Source organism: Nyctereutes procyonoides, unplaced genomic scaffold, assembly GCF_905146905.1.
Source record: "Nyctereutes procyonoides isolate TBG_1078 unplaced genomic scaffold, NYPRO_anot_genome, whole genome shotgun sequence".
NCBI classification, from domain to species: Eukaryota; Metazoa; Chordata; class Mammalia; order Carnivora; family Canidae; genus Nyctereutes; species Nyctereutes procyonoides.
The window spans coordinates 82977721-82991021 of NW_026575125.1; the positions used below are offsets into that span (position 1 = coordinate 82977721).

Sequence of the window (13301 nt, forward strand, 5' to 3'; positions counted from 1 at the left end):
GCCACCCGGGCTGCCCAAGTTAAGGAAGTTCTAATCTGTTTTCTGAGCGTTTTTTTTTTAATCACAAAAGGATGTTGAATTATGTCAAATACTTTTCCTATGTCAATTGAAATGATTATGTATGTTTTTCTCCCTTCCATGGATATAATGTAATACATTGATTTTGTTATGTTAATCACTCCTGTACTACTGGGATGAATTCCACTAGGTCCTGATGTACAATCCTTTCTATATATTTCTGGATTCAGATTTTTTTTTGTTTAAGCCTATATTGTTTGCCTCAACAACTATCCACTGTTTCAGGTGGCTGTGATGCAAAACAATTGCTGCTGAATTTTCCAACAAATTCCCTTAGGGAAAGGGCTGTTGGTCCTGAGTAAGATCACATAAACATGAGTTCTGTAAATGGAGCTTTTCCGGGGAGTTGCCAGACAGGTCATATAATGACAATTTTCTGGGGACAGGTCTTTTAGGGGAGCTCCAAACTCAATCTTTTCCTTTCCAATGGCTGCCAAGCAGTTGCTTTTCACAGTTGCTGTGGTTCCAAGTCTATTGATTTTCAAGACTACTTGGGACTGGGTAAAAGGAGAGAGGAATAGGCAAGTTAAAATACCACAAAACTTGCTGTTCTTACCAAGATTCAGCTGTTTTTCTTGAATACATGTTCCTCTGGTTGGTGCAAAATTTTGGTTAATTTTCAGAGTTGTGAAATGTTTATTTGGAATATTTTTCCTATGCCTTGTTGCTTTTTTTGAGTGGATTTTCAGCAGTCCCTACTCCACCATTCTGGAAGTGTATTCCCTTTGCGACTTTTTAACTTTTTGTGGGAGGTGATGTTGTATTTGGGTTGTTGGATTGTGGAAAAGGATAGAGTCCTTTCCCAAATTCCTCCCCAGGGGGCTTCAAACAAAACAAAACAAAACAAAACAACAAGACAAGGTTTGAGCAGTATGAGAGCTTCTTAAAAGCTGAAAGACTGGGTCTTGGTCAAGGACTAGGAGCATATCTTAGTTTCCATTATATTCCCAGCATTTTGCTAAGCACCTGGCACAAGGTAAACACTGGATAAATATTTGTTGAATGAGTGATTGAATAAATAGGTATGTGATAGATGAAACTTGGTGGAATGCTGTCTTTCCAAAGCTTTCTTTCCTTAGTGTATACGGGGAGTGATGTATGGTAGTTAAGACAAAGCTCCTGGAAATTGAAATTAGGAACTATTCTTGGGGCACCTGGGTGACTCAGTAAGTTAAGTGTCTGCCTTCTGCTCAGGGTCCTGGGATGGAGCCCTGCATCAGGCTCTCCACTCAGCGGGGAGTCTGCTTCTCCCTCTGTCTCTGCCCCTGCTTGTGCTCTCTTTCTCTCAAATAAATAAAACCTTAAAAAAAAGAAATTAGCAACTACTCTTAACGTAGATTAATTACTATATATTGAGCTCTTACAATGTACCAAACATTGTATCAGATTTTCACATGCATCACCCCAAAGCAACCCTAAAGGCTGATATTAGCATTATACACCTTTCACAGATGATGGAACTAAGCCCAAGATCACATTTGTGGTATGTGGTGGGGCCAGAAGTGGAGCCCTGGTGTGGCTGACTCTAAAGACCAAGCCCTTAAACACTGCACTCTGGCAATCCATATATGGTATGAGTTGGGGCCTGCAGAAAGCTGAATTTCCCAGTATTGTCCCCACTGGCCTGGCCACAGTGATTGAAATGTTCCTATCACTTGTTGCTTTGGGTCAAGGTGTTGAAATTATATTCATGTTTTTATGGGGTGCCTGGGTGGCTCAGTCAGTTAACCATCTGCCTTTGAGTCACGTCCTGATCTCAGGATCCTGGGATCAAGCCCCATGTTGTAGGGCTCCCTGCTCAGCGGGGAGTCTACTTTTCCCTCTCCTCCACCTCTCCTCCTTGCTCATGCTCTCTCTCTCAAATAAGTAAAATCTTTAAAAAAATTAACTGTTGGGATGCCTTGGTGGTTCAGTGGTTGAGTGTCTGCCTTCCGCTCAGGGTGTGATCCTGGGTTCCTGGGATCAAATCCTGACTCTCCCATTGGGCTCCCCACAGGGAGCCTGCTTCTCTCTCTTCCTATGTCTCTGCCTCTCTTTGTGTCTCTCATGAATAAATAAAATCTTAAAAAACCTAACATTTAAGGTTTAGTTAATAGTTTCATATGTTACCACTTCCTAAAAACATGAATATAATTTCTTTTTCTTTAAATATTTTATTTAAGAGAGAACACGAGCAGAGGAGAGCCAGAAGGGAGAGGCAGAGTCAGAGGCAGAGGAAGAAGCAGACTCCCTACTAAGCAGGGAACCCTATGTGGGGCTCAATCCCAGGACCCCAAGATCATAACCTGAGCCGGAGGCAGGTGCTTAAATGAGCCACCCAGGTGCCCCAAACCATAACAGTTTAAAGTGAGTGTATAAAAGAAAAAGTGAGTGTATCATATTAGCCAGTTACCTAGCTATAAGGGACCTGTACACCAGCAACGCTGAAGAGGAATGATCAGAAACTCAGATCTGGGCTGAAGATATTACCTTCCTAGTTTAGCCCCAGCCCAGATCTCTGTGGCACTCCCCTTTCCAACCGTCTACATCTTTTCTTCACAAACCTGCTAGGGCCCTCTGTACAGTTCCTTTTATTTTTAAAAATCTGTGATGCTTTATTTCTCCAATGCTCTCAGGCAAGGGCTGAAAATTAATTTTTTCCTTACATAGGACTTTTGGAAAAGCCCTGACTTTCTTCCTTTGACATAAAGCTGCATTTTAAATGGAAGAGCTCAATAGCTCTTTGCCCCTCGAAAGAGTAATTCTTGATAGGAATAACGTCAGGTTCTACCAGAAAGAGCCTGACCCTCCCCCAGACAACTAGGAAAACTAGTTCAATTTCACCTGGGCAGAGCTCTGACTTCATTCATTCAGTGAGGAGAATTATTTCTTTAGCTTCTCACTAGTCCATTGGATTAAACTTTTGTTCCTACAGCTGTCTAAATGATCACGTGGTTTTAGTGCTTCATTCACATGCTGAACCCAAAGCAGAACCAAATTTGACTTGCTCATTGCTAAGGGAATGCAAGAGCAATGTGACTCAATTTAGGTGTTGCAACAAGTATTTCTGTACACCTGCTCCATGACCAGTTCTGTGTGGTGCGTGGGGAGAGGGCTACAACAAGAGAGACCCACAGTGACTCTGACCTGCAGGATCTCACTGACAGACCAGCCAAACTCACATGACACAAGTAATAGGCAATAATGTCTGTGTTCAGAAGGCCTCACAAGCACAAGCGGTACAGATGGTAAAAGTTTCAGGTTCTCAGCTGGTTGGTGGCCACAGACTGGTGAAGGCCACTCCCTTCCAATTCGGGAGATTTTCCCAAGTAAGGATGTAATAAAAAAGAAAGAAAAACCCTATACCACTTTGATTCTTGTGTTAGAGCCACTTCATAAAAAGAAAGGTCAGAATAAAGTGCAGTCATTCAAACCATTTGGCATTAGGAAAAAGTGACTACGTTGTCATGAGGAATGACAACTTAGAGACTCAGGGCATTCAGAGAAGGAACGAATCAGCAGGCATGAGAGTCAGAAGGAAAGGCTATAGAGAATCCTTAAATCAGAGAATCTCACTTCCTCCTGGAAGCCTTCCATAATTGCCCCAGCCAGAGGCGATCCCTCTTCCTCAAGCCCAGACCACTTTGCTTCTTCCTTGAGGTACCTTAGAGCCCGACCTATGTTAGTTACACTTACTTTCATGTAGAGCTTTTTTACCATAGTAAACTTCTGAAGGGGAGGGACAATTTTGTATGTTGTATGACATTTAATAGCCCAAAGGGCTTTGCAGACATTTACTGTACTTGTTAAAGTGAGAAAATTCTCTTCTCTGCTTTCCTGCTAAACTTCAGTCCTGAATATTCACTGCCTAGTGGACATTTCAAATTCATAACCCAAGTGGAACTTTTTCTTCCCCAAACCTCCCAACACACACACACACACACACACACACACACACACACACCTCTTTCACCTCATATTCTGTGTACCCTCCAAGTATTTCTCTAATACCAGTCATAATAGTCACAGATTAAATGTACACAGAATTTTCTGTTTTGGATAATTTTAAAAGCATGTTATACATATGAACAAACCCAGGGGGTTGGTACTGCATTTACACCCATTTTACAGATGAGAGAAACTGACTCCCAGAGAGGTTAAATACTAATGAGCATTTGAGTGCTCACTGTGTGTCAAGCACTATAGTAAGTGTTCATTTAAGAGTAGTGAGCTTAGGATATAATAACCTGGTTAGTGACCAGGTTAACCCCCCCCACATCCCCCTCCTCCCCTACCCTCCCTACCCCCACCCACCGTCTCTAATGAGACACTGGGAAATGAGGGGAAGTCCCTTGTTTGGAGTAGAGGATCTAGTGGTGGGGGGCTCTTGAGAAGGAAGCCAGGCTGTAAAGCAGACAAAAAAAAGCCAGCAGCAGTTGAGTTTTCAGTGGTTCCCCTAGGGATGGGCAGTGTGGTCAGAGGAGAAAAAAATCTTTCTTAACTCCCACAATCCACTCTGTTCTGTGCCATGGAGGCAGTCAGGAAGAGAAAAATCAGATCAGGGTAAAACAAGTCGGTCCTACATTGAGTCACCTCACTGGTGATTTGTGCATGATTTTAAACTGTTGGGTATGTGTTGACGTGGAGTAGATGAGACTAGAAGAAAGGTCACCTTGACGTATGTCTAACATTCAGAGCTCTGTTAAGCAGCTCAGGACTGTTGTTCCCTGGAGTAATTGGCACTGAGTTATCTTTGTGTGTTTCCTAAAAGAGAGCAGTTGACCTCAAGCTGGGGGACTTACAGCTGTAAACACTTCTTCCTTTAGTAGCTTGGAGGAAAAGAAAATCTGAGAGGTGATAATGAGCACCCCCCAACATTCCCCAGGGCAGAAGGTGAGGATCCGGAAGAAAACTTGAGTTCCCAACTATGGCAGGCTCTGAGCTAAGGGCCTTTCTGTGTGGTTGGAAAAAGTCTACTCATCTTTCAAGAACTTGACTCTGCTCCTTCAGTGAGTGGCTAGACAATGGAATAGGCCCAACTTGCATTGCCTCAGATGTCAGTTCTTCAAAAGACAGTCCAGTTGTGTACAAGGATGTATTTAAAAAGCCAGCTGGCAAAAATGATCTGAGAACAAGTTTGGTTGGTTTGTTTTGTAGTTGCCAAACAGGCTGGGCTCTGATGAGGAGAAAAATGCTCAAAAAGTAAATCCAGGTCAGCACACAATTTTCCAAAGAGGAGGCAAATGTGCAAAACACTTTCCTTCCCTACCATGATGGTGAGCTTGTTGAGCTGTGCTTTTTTTTTTTTTTGAAAAAGATTTTATTTATTTATTCATGAGAGATATACAGAGAGAGGGCCAGAGACACAGGCAGAGGGAGAAGCACACTCCATGCAAGAAGCCCGACGTGGGACTTGATCCAGGTCTCCACAATCACGCCCTGGGCCGAAGGCAGAGTTAAACCGCTGAGCCACCCGGGCTGCCCCTGAGCTGTGCTTTTATGAAGTGGTTCATCTTTTTACCACGGTAGCAGAAATTTAAGATGAAGAAGTAGGTTTTGCCAAGTAGATTAGGCCCAGGTCATAATTCAAAGTGGCCCCTATGTTTTACATGTAGTCTCTGTCTGAAACAGTGTCAATCTACTTAGATCACTAATCGGCAGTGAAATTTTTTTTTTTTTTTTTGGAAAGAAGGAGCTGCAGTGCTTTTGCAGGGATTACTGAGACATTTTGTACTCATCGGGCTGTTGCTGTAGTTACCTGGTGCACTTGGTCCCTGTACTTGGCTACCAATGTCAATGGCAACAGACTGATAAAATGAGTCAACTGGCAGTCATCCCTCTGATTTCACATTTGAGTTAAGGCTCACTAATTTGAACTCACTGAGGGAAAGTGAGGCTAGATGCTGAAGATTCGGTTTTAGAATACGTATTTTAAAAAATACAGTTACCCATTTGCACGTACATACAGCAGTGGGGATTTGCTAAATGGCGTTTCCTGGCAGATGTTATCCTTCTCCCTTGTTGGAGCTGATAGGCTCTCAAAGGATCTAGTGCTGCGAAATTTAGTCCAATGCAGTGGCGTATTCTAGTCGTGAGGTGGCAGCAGAGGGCGGTGGGAGATCACGTCCTACTTCCAAGAGGGGAGTTCTAGAAGGAAAGAGGAGCCTGTCTTGGAAAACTCACCTGGGAGAAAGCAAGTGAACCAGCATGTCAGGGCAATTGGAGAGGAGAGACTGGAAACTCATTAAAGCCAAATAAGAAGTCAGATGGGGTGTGATTAGGTCAATTGACGACCCATGGAACAGAACAGGGGCAAAATAAAATGAGAGCCAGAGGCAACCAATTCTGAGGGTGTAAGTCTTTGAGAGCTGGGTGTCCTAGGCAGTTCCAAGCCCAGTGCTGGGTGATGGTACAGGTTCACAAGTCCACAGTACTTACTCCAAAATCCTTGAGGCCAGATGTGTTTTGGAATTCTAAATTTGTCAGATTTCAGAACAATAATATGCCATCTGCACTATATATTAGGTAACACCCCCAGTGGGATTTAAGGCAGCACTCTTAATTAGGGTTGCCAAATTTAGCAAATAAAAATACAAGAGGTCTAGTTATATTTGAATTTCAGATCAACAGTGAATTGTGTTTTAGTCTAAGTGTATCCCCTTATGATATTTGGGACATACTGACACTAAAACATGGTTCACTGTTGATCTGAAATTCACATGTAACCGGATATCCTGTATTTTATCTGGAAATCTGACGATAGTCAAACACATTAGTATCACAGCAGTGAAACCTATGAATGCTTAGACTAAATGGGATAAATAAAGACAATAAATTGCCTCATGTCAGTTCATTTCATGTTTTGTCACCCTATGAGTTTTGATAGAAAATTTATGGAAAATTTTTTTTTGGTTTTTCAGAACATTGTGTATTTTGGAATTGTGGACTTATAATCATTCAATAAATAGAAGAGAACAATGGAGAGATCTATGTTGACAGGTATTCATGCCTGAAGTATTTCTAGTTCTTCAGGGCATGGGTCCTTTTTTTTCAGGTCACAAGATGTGTGCAGGTTTGGCAGGTCCTGAGACATTGGGGCATGAAAGGAGATTGAGTCAGGTGCACCCAAATAGTTTTCATCTTTATAAGAAGGTTTGGCTGGAGGTTTCATGACATGCTGTGAGCTGTCCACTTTGAAATCTTCAGCATGAAATCAGAATAAAGGGGGTGGAGGAAATTTAGCCCCTAGCCGTAAGAAAGAACCCATTTGGGAAACATATCTTGAGCTCTGACTCTCTTTTGGTCTGTGATTTGTGGTGGGACTCAAGGTGTGTCGTTGTGTTTGGGTCTTTATCTGTGCAATTGGTGGTTGACACCCACCTGACCTTCTCCTCATAGGACTCCCTGGACAATCAAATGGATCATGGAGGTGGGAAAATGCTTTGAAACATTCTCAACACCAACAAAAGTAAGATGGCGTTCCTCATACATCCTTGTTAGCTTATCAGTGCAATGTATGCCTTATACACAAAGATATTCCTAATAAGGTAGAGTGGTAGCATGGTCTCTGTTGTTAGGCAGACCTGAGGTTTAAATTCTAGTTCCACAACTTCCTGGCTGGATGACCTTGGGCAAGTTGCTTAATCTCTCTGGACCTCAGTTTCCCCATTGGAAAAATGAGGATTATACTAGTAACCCATGTCCTAAGGTCATTCTAAAGGTGAAGAGAGTTAACTCAGTGCCTGGCAGCAAAGAAAGAAGCGTCATCATTGCCATTCTCATCATGGATTATTGTGAGAACTAGACAAAGAAGTGTTTAATAAATGTTAGTTATTTTCATCATTATGGCTCTCATTGTTATGAGATGGAGAAGCATTGCTGCTTGCAGAGTTTCGAAGTGACTATATATGTGACCCTACACAGGCCTTGCCTAGACAGTACACTCAGTTTGAGTCGGTATGGTCCTTGTCGTATAGTTAGATCCTATATGTAACTCCCACAAGTTCCAGAATGAAAAACTGGATTATTACACAAGACATACTTCAGAGGAAGGGAGACAACTCGGTAGATAAAGGGGAGGGGGATTTCTCATTGAGCAAGACTGGTAAGTCAGGATTGCAGGAAGGACAGCTTTTGGGGGGTTAACAAGCTGATGTATCTCCTGGAGTTCTTTAAAGCCAGGATGGAAGATTCCATAAGTATGGCTTTGGGTCTGGGCAAAAATCTTGCTCCAGGTGGCTTGCACTGGGTGATTGTTCAGGAGGATGGCCTGGAGAGACCATTGCAGCATGGTTCCTGTGTACTTAATGTAACCCAGGGACAGGATGTTCTGCACTTCCCCATCCTCTCAACCATCCCTCACACTTCTATACCCTCCCCCACCACACAAACAAGTTCTCTCTCCCTCTTGTGGCAAAAACAGGGATCCCCAAGGCTTTGGAGGGCTTCTAAGAAGTCACTTTCGTTCTGCTTCCAGGCTGGGTTACTCCAAAGCCAGTTCAGTTAAACCAGCAACATTTTCTAAGCCCCTTACTCTGTGCCAGGCCCTGTGCTGAGTACTTGGGACACCGGCATGACTCTAGCCACAGGAATCTCAGTCCTGAAGGAAACACCTAACAGATAAAGACAAAATAATACTCCTGCCTTCCCGTGACAGGGTTCCCAGGGCCTAACAAGAGCTACAATGAAACCGGGAGCCTTTCTCACTAATGATGAAAACACAAATGTAAATTCCTAAAGAGCAAGGTTTATATAGCTGAAGGGGAGTAGAAATAGCTGGAATCCTGAGGGAGTACTTATTCCTGCTGAGTATCGAGACCATTGGAGCCTTGGTGGCTTGATTTTAAAGATAGCAGTGCCTATCCTAACCCCTCTCCTTTTTCCGTCCTTCTGGGATCAGCCTTATGGTGGGCTTTTATTAAGGACTTATTGAATACTAGGTGCCAGGAACTTTGTATTTATTCATTCTTTTAATCCTGAATTCTCACAATAACTTGATGCAGGAGGTATTATCACCATTTTACAGGTGAAGAAATGAGATGCAGAGAGACTAAAGAACCTGTCCAGTAAGTAGGGAGAGCGGGGTCTTGGAGCCAGGTCCATCTGAATACACCACAGATGCTTTGACCCAGTGGTACTCAAATTATAGACCAGAGGGCCACATCCAGCTTGTTACCTGTTTGTGTAAATAAGGTTTTATTGCGGAGGGGCAAGATGGCGGAAGAGTAGGGTCCCCAAATCACCTGCCCCCACCAAATTACCTAGATAACCTTCAAATCATCCTGAAAATCTACAAATTCGGCCTGAGATTTAAAGAGAGAACAGCTGGAATGCTACAGTGAGAAGAGTTCGCGCTTCTATCCAGGTAGGAAGACGGGGAAAAAGAAATAAAGGAACAAAAGGCCTCCAAGGGGGAGGGGCCCCGCGAGGAGCCGGGCTGAGGCCGGGGCGAGTGTCCCCAGAACAGGAGAGCCCCGTCCCGGAGAAGCAGGAGCTGCACCAACCTTCCCGGGCGGGCGGAAAGGGGCTCGCAGGGAGTTGGAGCAGGACCCAGGAGGGCGGGGATGCCCTCGGGCTCCCTGGGACCCTAACAGACACCTGCGCCCCAGGGAGAGTGCGCCGAGCTCCCAAAGGGCTGCAGCGCGCACGGCGGGACCTACCGGAGCAGCTCGGAGGGGCTCGGGCGGCGGCTACGCGCTGAGGGGGCTGCGGGGCGGGAGCGCGAATCCACCAGCGCAGGCTCCGGAGCACAGGGCGCCGGGACACAGCCCAGGATCCGGCCTCCCCCGGGACAGGCAGAGGCCGGGAGGGCCCAGGACAGCAAGGACGCTCCTGCCCCGAGCTGAGCAGATCAGCGGCCCCGCCCCGGAGCCTCCAGGCCCTGCAGACGGAGAGCCCCGTAGTTACAGCGGGGGCTGAATCCAGGGCTCCAGAGCTGTCCCCACCACTGCGGTTGTTCCTCCTGGGGCCTCACGGGGTAAACAACCCCCACTGAGCCCTGCACCAGGCAGGCAGCAGAGCAGCTCCCCCAAGTGCTAACACCTGAAAATCAGCACAACAGGCCTCTCCCCCAGAAGACCAGCTGGACGGACCAGTTCCAGGGGAAGTCAAGGGACTTAAAGTCTACAGAAACAGAAGATACTCCCCCGTGTTTTTTTTTTTTTTTTTGCTTTTTGATTTCTGTTTGCTTCCCCCGCCCTTTTTTTTCCTTTCTTTTTTTTTCTTTCTCTTTTTCTTCTTTTTTTCTTTTTGTCTTCCTTTTTTCTTTTTTTTTCTCTTTTCTTTCCTTGTTTCTCTCCTCTATTTTTCTCCATTTCCCAATACAACTTGTTTTTGGCCACTCTGCACTGAGCAAAATGACTAGAAGGAAAACCTCACCTCAAAAGAAAGAATCAGAAACAGCCCTCTCTCCCACAGAGTTACAAAATCTGGATTACAATTCAATGTCAGAAAGCCAATTCAGAAGCACTATTATACAGCTACTGGTGGCTCTAGAAAAAAGCATTAAGGACTCACGAGACTTCATGACTGCAGAATTTAGATCCAATCAGGCAGAAATTAAAAATCAATTGAATGAGATGCAATCCAAACTAGAAGTCCTAACGACGAGGGTTAACGAGGTGGAAGAACGAGTGAGTGACATAGAAGACAAGTTGATGGCAAAGAGGGAAACTGAGGTAAAAAGAGACAAACAATTAAAAGATCATGAGGACAGATTAAGGGAAATAAATGACAGCCTGAGGAAGAAAAACCTACGTTTAATTGGGGTTCCCGAGGGCGCTGAAAAGGACAGAGGTCCAGAATATGTATTTGAAGAAATCAGAGCTGAAAAATTTCCTAATCTGGGAAGGGAAACAGACATTCAGATCCAAGGAATAGAGAGATCCCCCCGCCCAAAATCAATAAAAACCATTCAACACCTCGACATTTAATAGTTAAGCTTGCAAATTCCAAAGATAAAGAGAAGATCCTTAAAGGAGCAAGAGACAAGAAATCCCTGACTTTTATGGGGAGGAGTATTAGGGTAACAGCAGACCTCTCCACAGAGACCTGGCAGGCCAGAAAGGGCTGGCAGGATATATTCAGGATCCTAAATGAGAAAAACATGCAACCAAGAATACTTTATCCAGCAAGACTCTCATTCAGAATGGAAGGAGAGATAAAGAGCTTCCAAGACAGGCAGGAACTGAAAGAATATGTGACCTCCAAACCAGCTCTGCAAGACATTTTAAAGGGGACTCTTAAAATTCCCCTTTAAGAAGAAGTTCAGTGGAACAATCCACAAAAACAAGGACTGAATAGATATCATGGTGACACTAAACTCATATCTTTCAATAGTAATTCTGAACGTGAACGGGCTTAATGACCCCATCAAAAGGTGCAGGGTTTCAGACTGGATAAAAAAGCAAGACCCATCTATTTGCTGTCTATAAGAGACTCATTTTAGACAGAAGGACACCTATAGCCTGAAAATAAAAGGTTGAAGAACCATTTACCATTCAAATGGTCCTCAAAAGAAAGCAGGAGTAGCCATCCTTATATCAGATAAACTAAAATTTACCCCGAAGACTGTAGTGAGAGATGAAGAGGGACACTATATCATACTTAAAGGATCTATCCAACAAGAGGACTTAACAATCCTCAATATATATGCCCCGAATGTGGGAGCTGCCAAATATATCAATCAATTAATAACCAAAGTGAAGAAATACTTAGATAATAATACACTTATACTTGGTGACTTCAATCTAGCGCTTTCTACACTCGATAGGTCTTCTAAACACAACATCTCCAAAGAAACGAGAGCTTTAAATGATACACTGGACCAGATGGATTTCACAGATATCTACAGAACTTTACATCCAAACTCAACTGAATACACAGTCTTCTCAAGTGCACATGAAACTTTCTCCAGAATAGACCACATACTGGGTCACAAATTGGGTCTGAACCAATACCAAAAGATTGGGATCGTCCCCTCCATATTCTCAGACCATAATGCCTTGAAATTAGAACTAAATCACAACAATAGGTTTGGAAGGACTTCACACACGTGGAGTTTAAGGACCATCCTGCTAGGGATCCCTGGGTGGCGCAGCGGTTTAGCGCCTGACTTTAGCCCAGGGCGCGATCCTGGAGACCCGGGATCGAATCCCACGTCCGGCTCCCGGTGCATGGAGCCTGCTTCTCCCTCTGCCTATGTCTCTGCCTCTCTCTCTCTGTGTGACTATCATAAATAAATAAAAAAATTAAAAAAAAAGGACCATCCTGCTAAAAGATGAAAGGGTCAACCAGGAAATTAAGGAAGAATTAAAAAGATTCAGGGAAACTAGTGAGATGAAGATACAACCGTTCAAAATCTTTGGGATGCAGCAAAAGCAGTCCTGAGGGGGAAATACATCGCAATACAAGCTTCCATTCAAAAACTGGAAAGAACTCAAATACAAAAGCTAACCTTACACCTAAAGGAGGTAGAGAAAAAAACAGCAAATAGATCCTACACCCAGCAGAAGAGAGTTAATAAAGATTCGAGCAGAACTCAATGAAATCGAGACCAGAAGAACTGTGGAACAGATCAACAAAATCAGGACTTGGTTCTTTGAAAGAATAAGATAGATAAACCATTAGCCAGCCTTATTAAAAAGAAGAGAGAGAAGACTCAAATTAATAAAATCATGAATGAGAAAGGAGAGATCACTACCAACACCAAGGAAATACAAACGATTTTAGAAACATATTATGAACAGCTATACGCCAATAAATTAGGCAATCTAAAAGAAATGGACGCATTCCTGGAAAGCCACAAACTACCAAAACTGGAACAGGAAGAAATAGAAAACCTGAAAAGGCCAATAACCAGGGAGGAAATTGAAGCAGTCATCAAAAACCTCCCAAGACACAAAAGTCCAGGGACAGATGGCTTCCCAGTGGAATTCTATCAAACGTTTAAAGAAGAAACCATACCTATTCTACTAAAGATGTTTGGAAAGATAGAAAGAGATAGAGTACTTCCAAATTCGTTCTATGAGGCCAGCATCACCTTAATTCTAAAACCAGACAAAGACCCCACCAAAAAGGAGAATTACAGACCAATATCCCTGATGAACATGGATGCAAAAATTCTCAACAAGATACTAGCCAATAGGATCCAACAGTACATTAAGAAAATTATTCACCACGACCAAGTAGGATTTATCCCCGGGACACAAGGCTGGTTCAACACTCGTAAAACAATCAATGTGATT

General features: G+C 43.5%; 1 protein-coding gene across 1 annotated transcript in view; it reads right to left on the bottom strand.

Annotated features, from left to right (window-relative positions):
- Positions 1-13301, bottom strand: part of TRPC5 (transient receptor potential cation channel subfamily C member 5) — a 151409-nt gene that overhangs the window by 55964 nt on the left and 82144 nt on the right. The gene's annotated exons all lie outside the window — the stretch shown is intronic.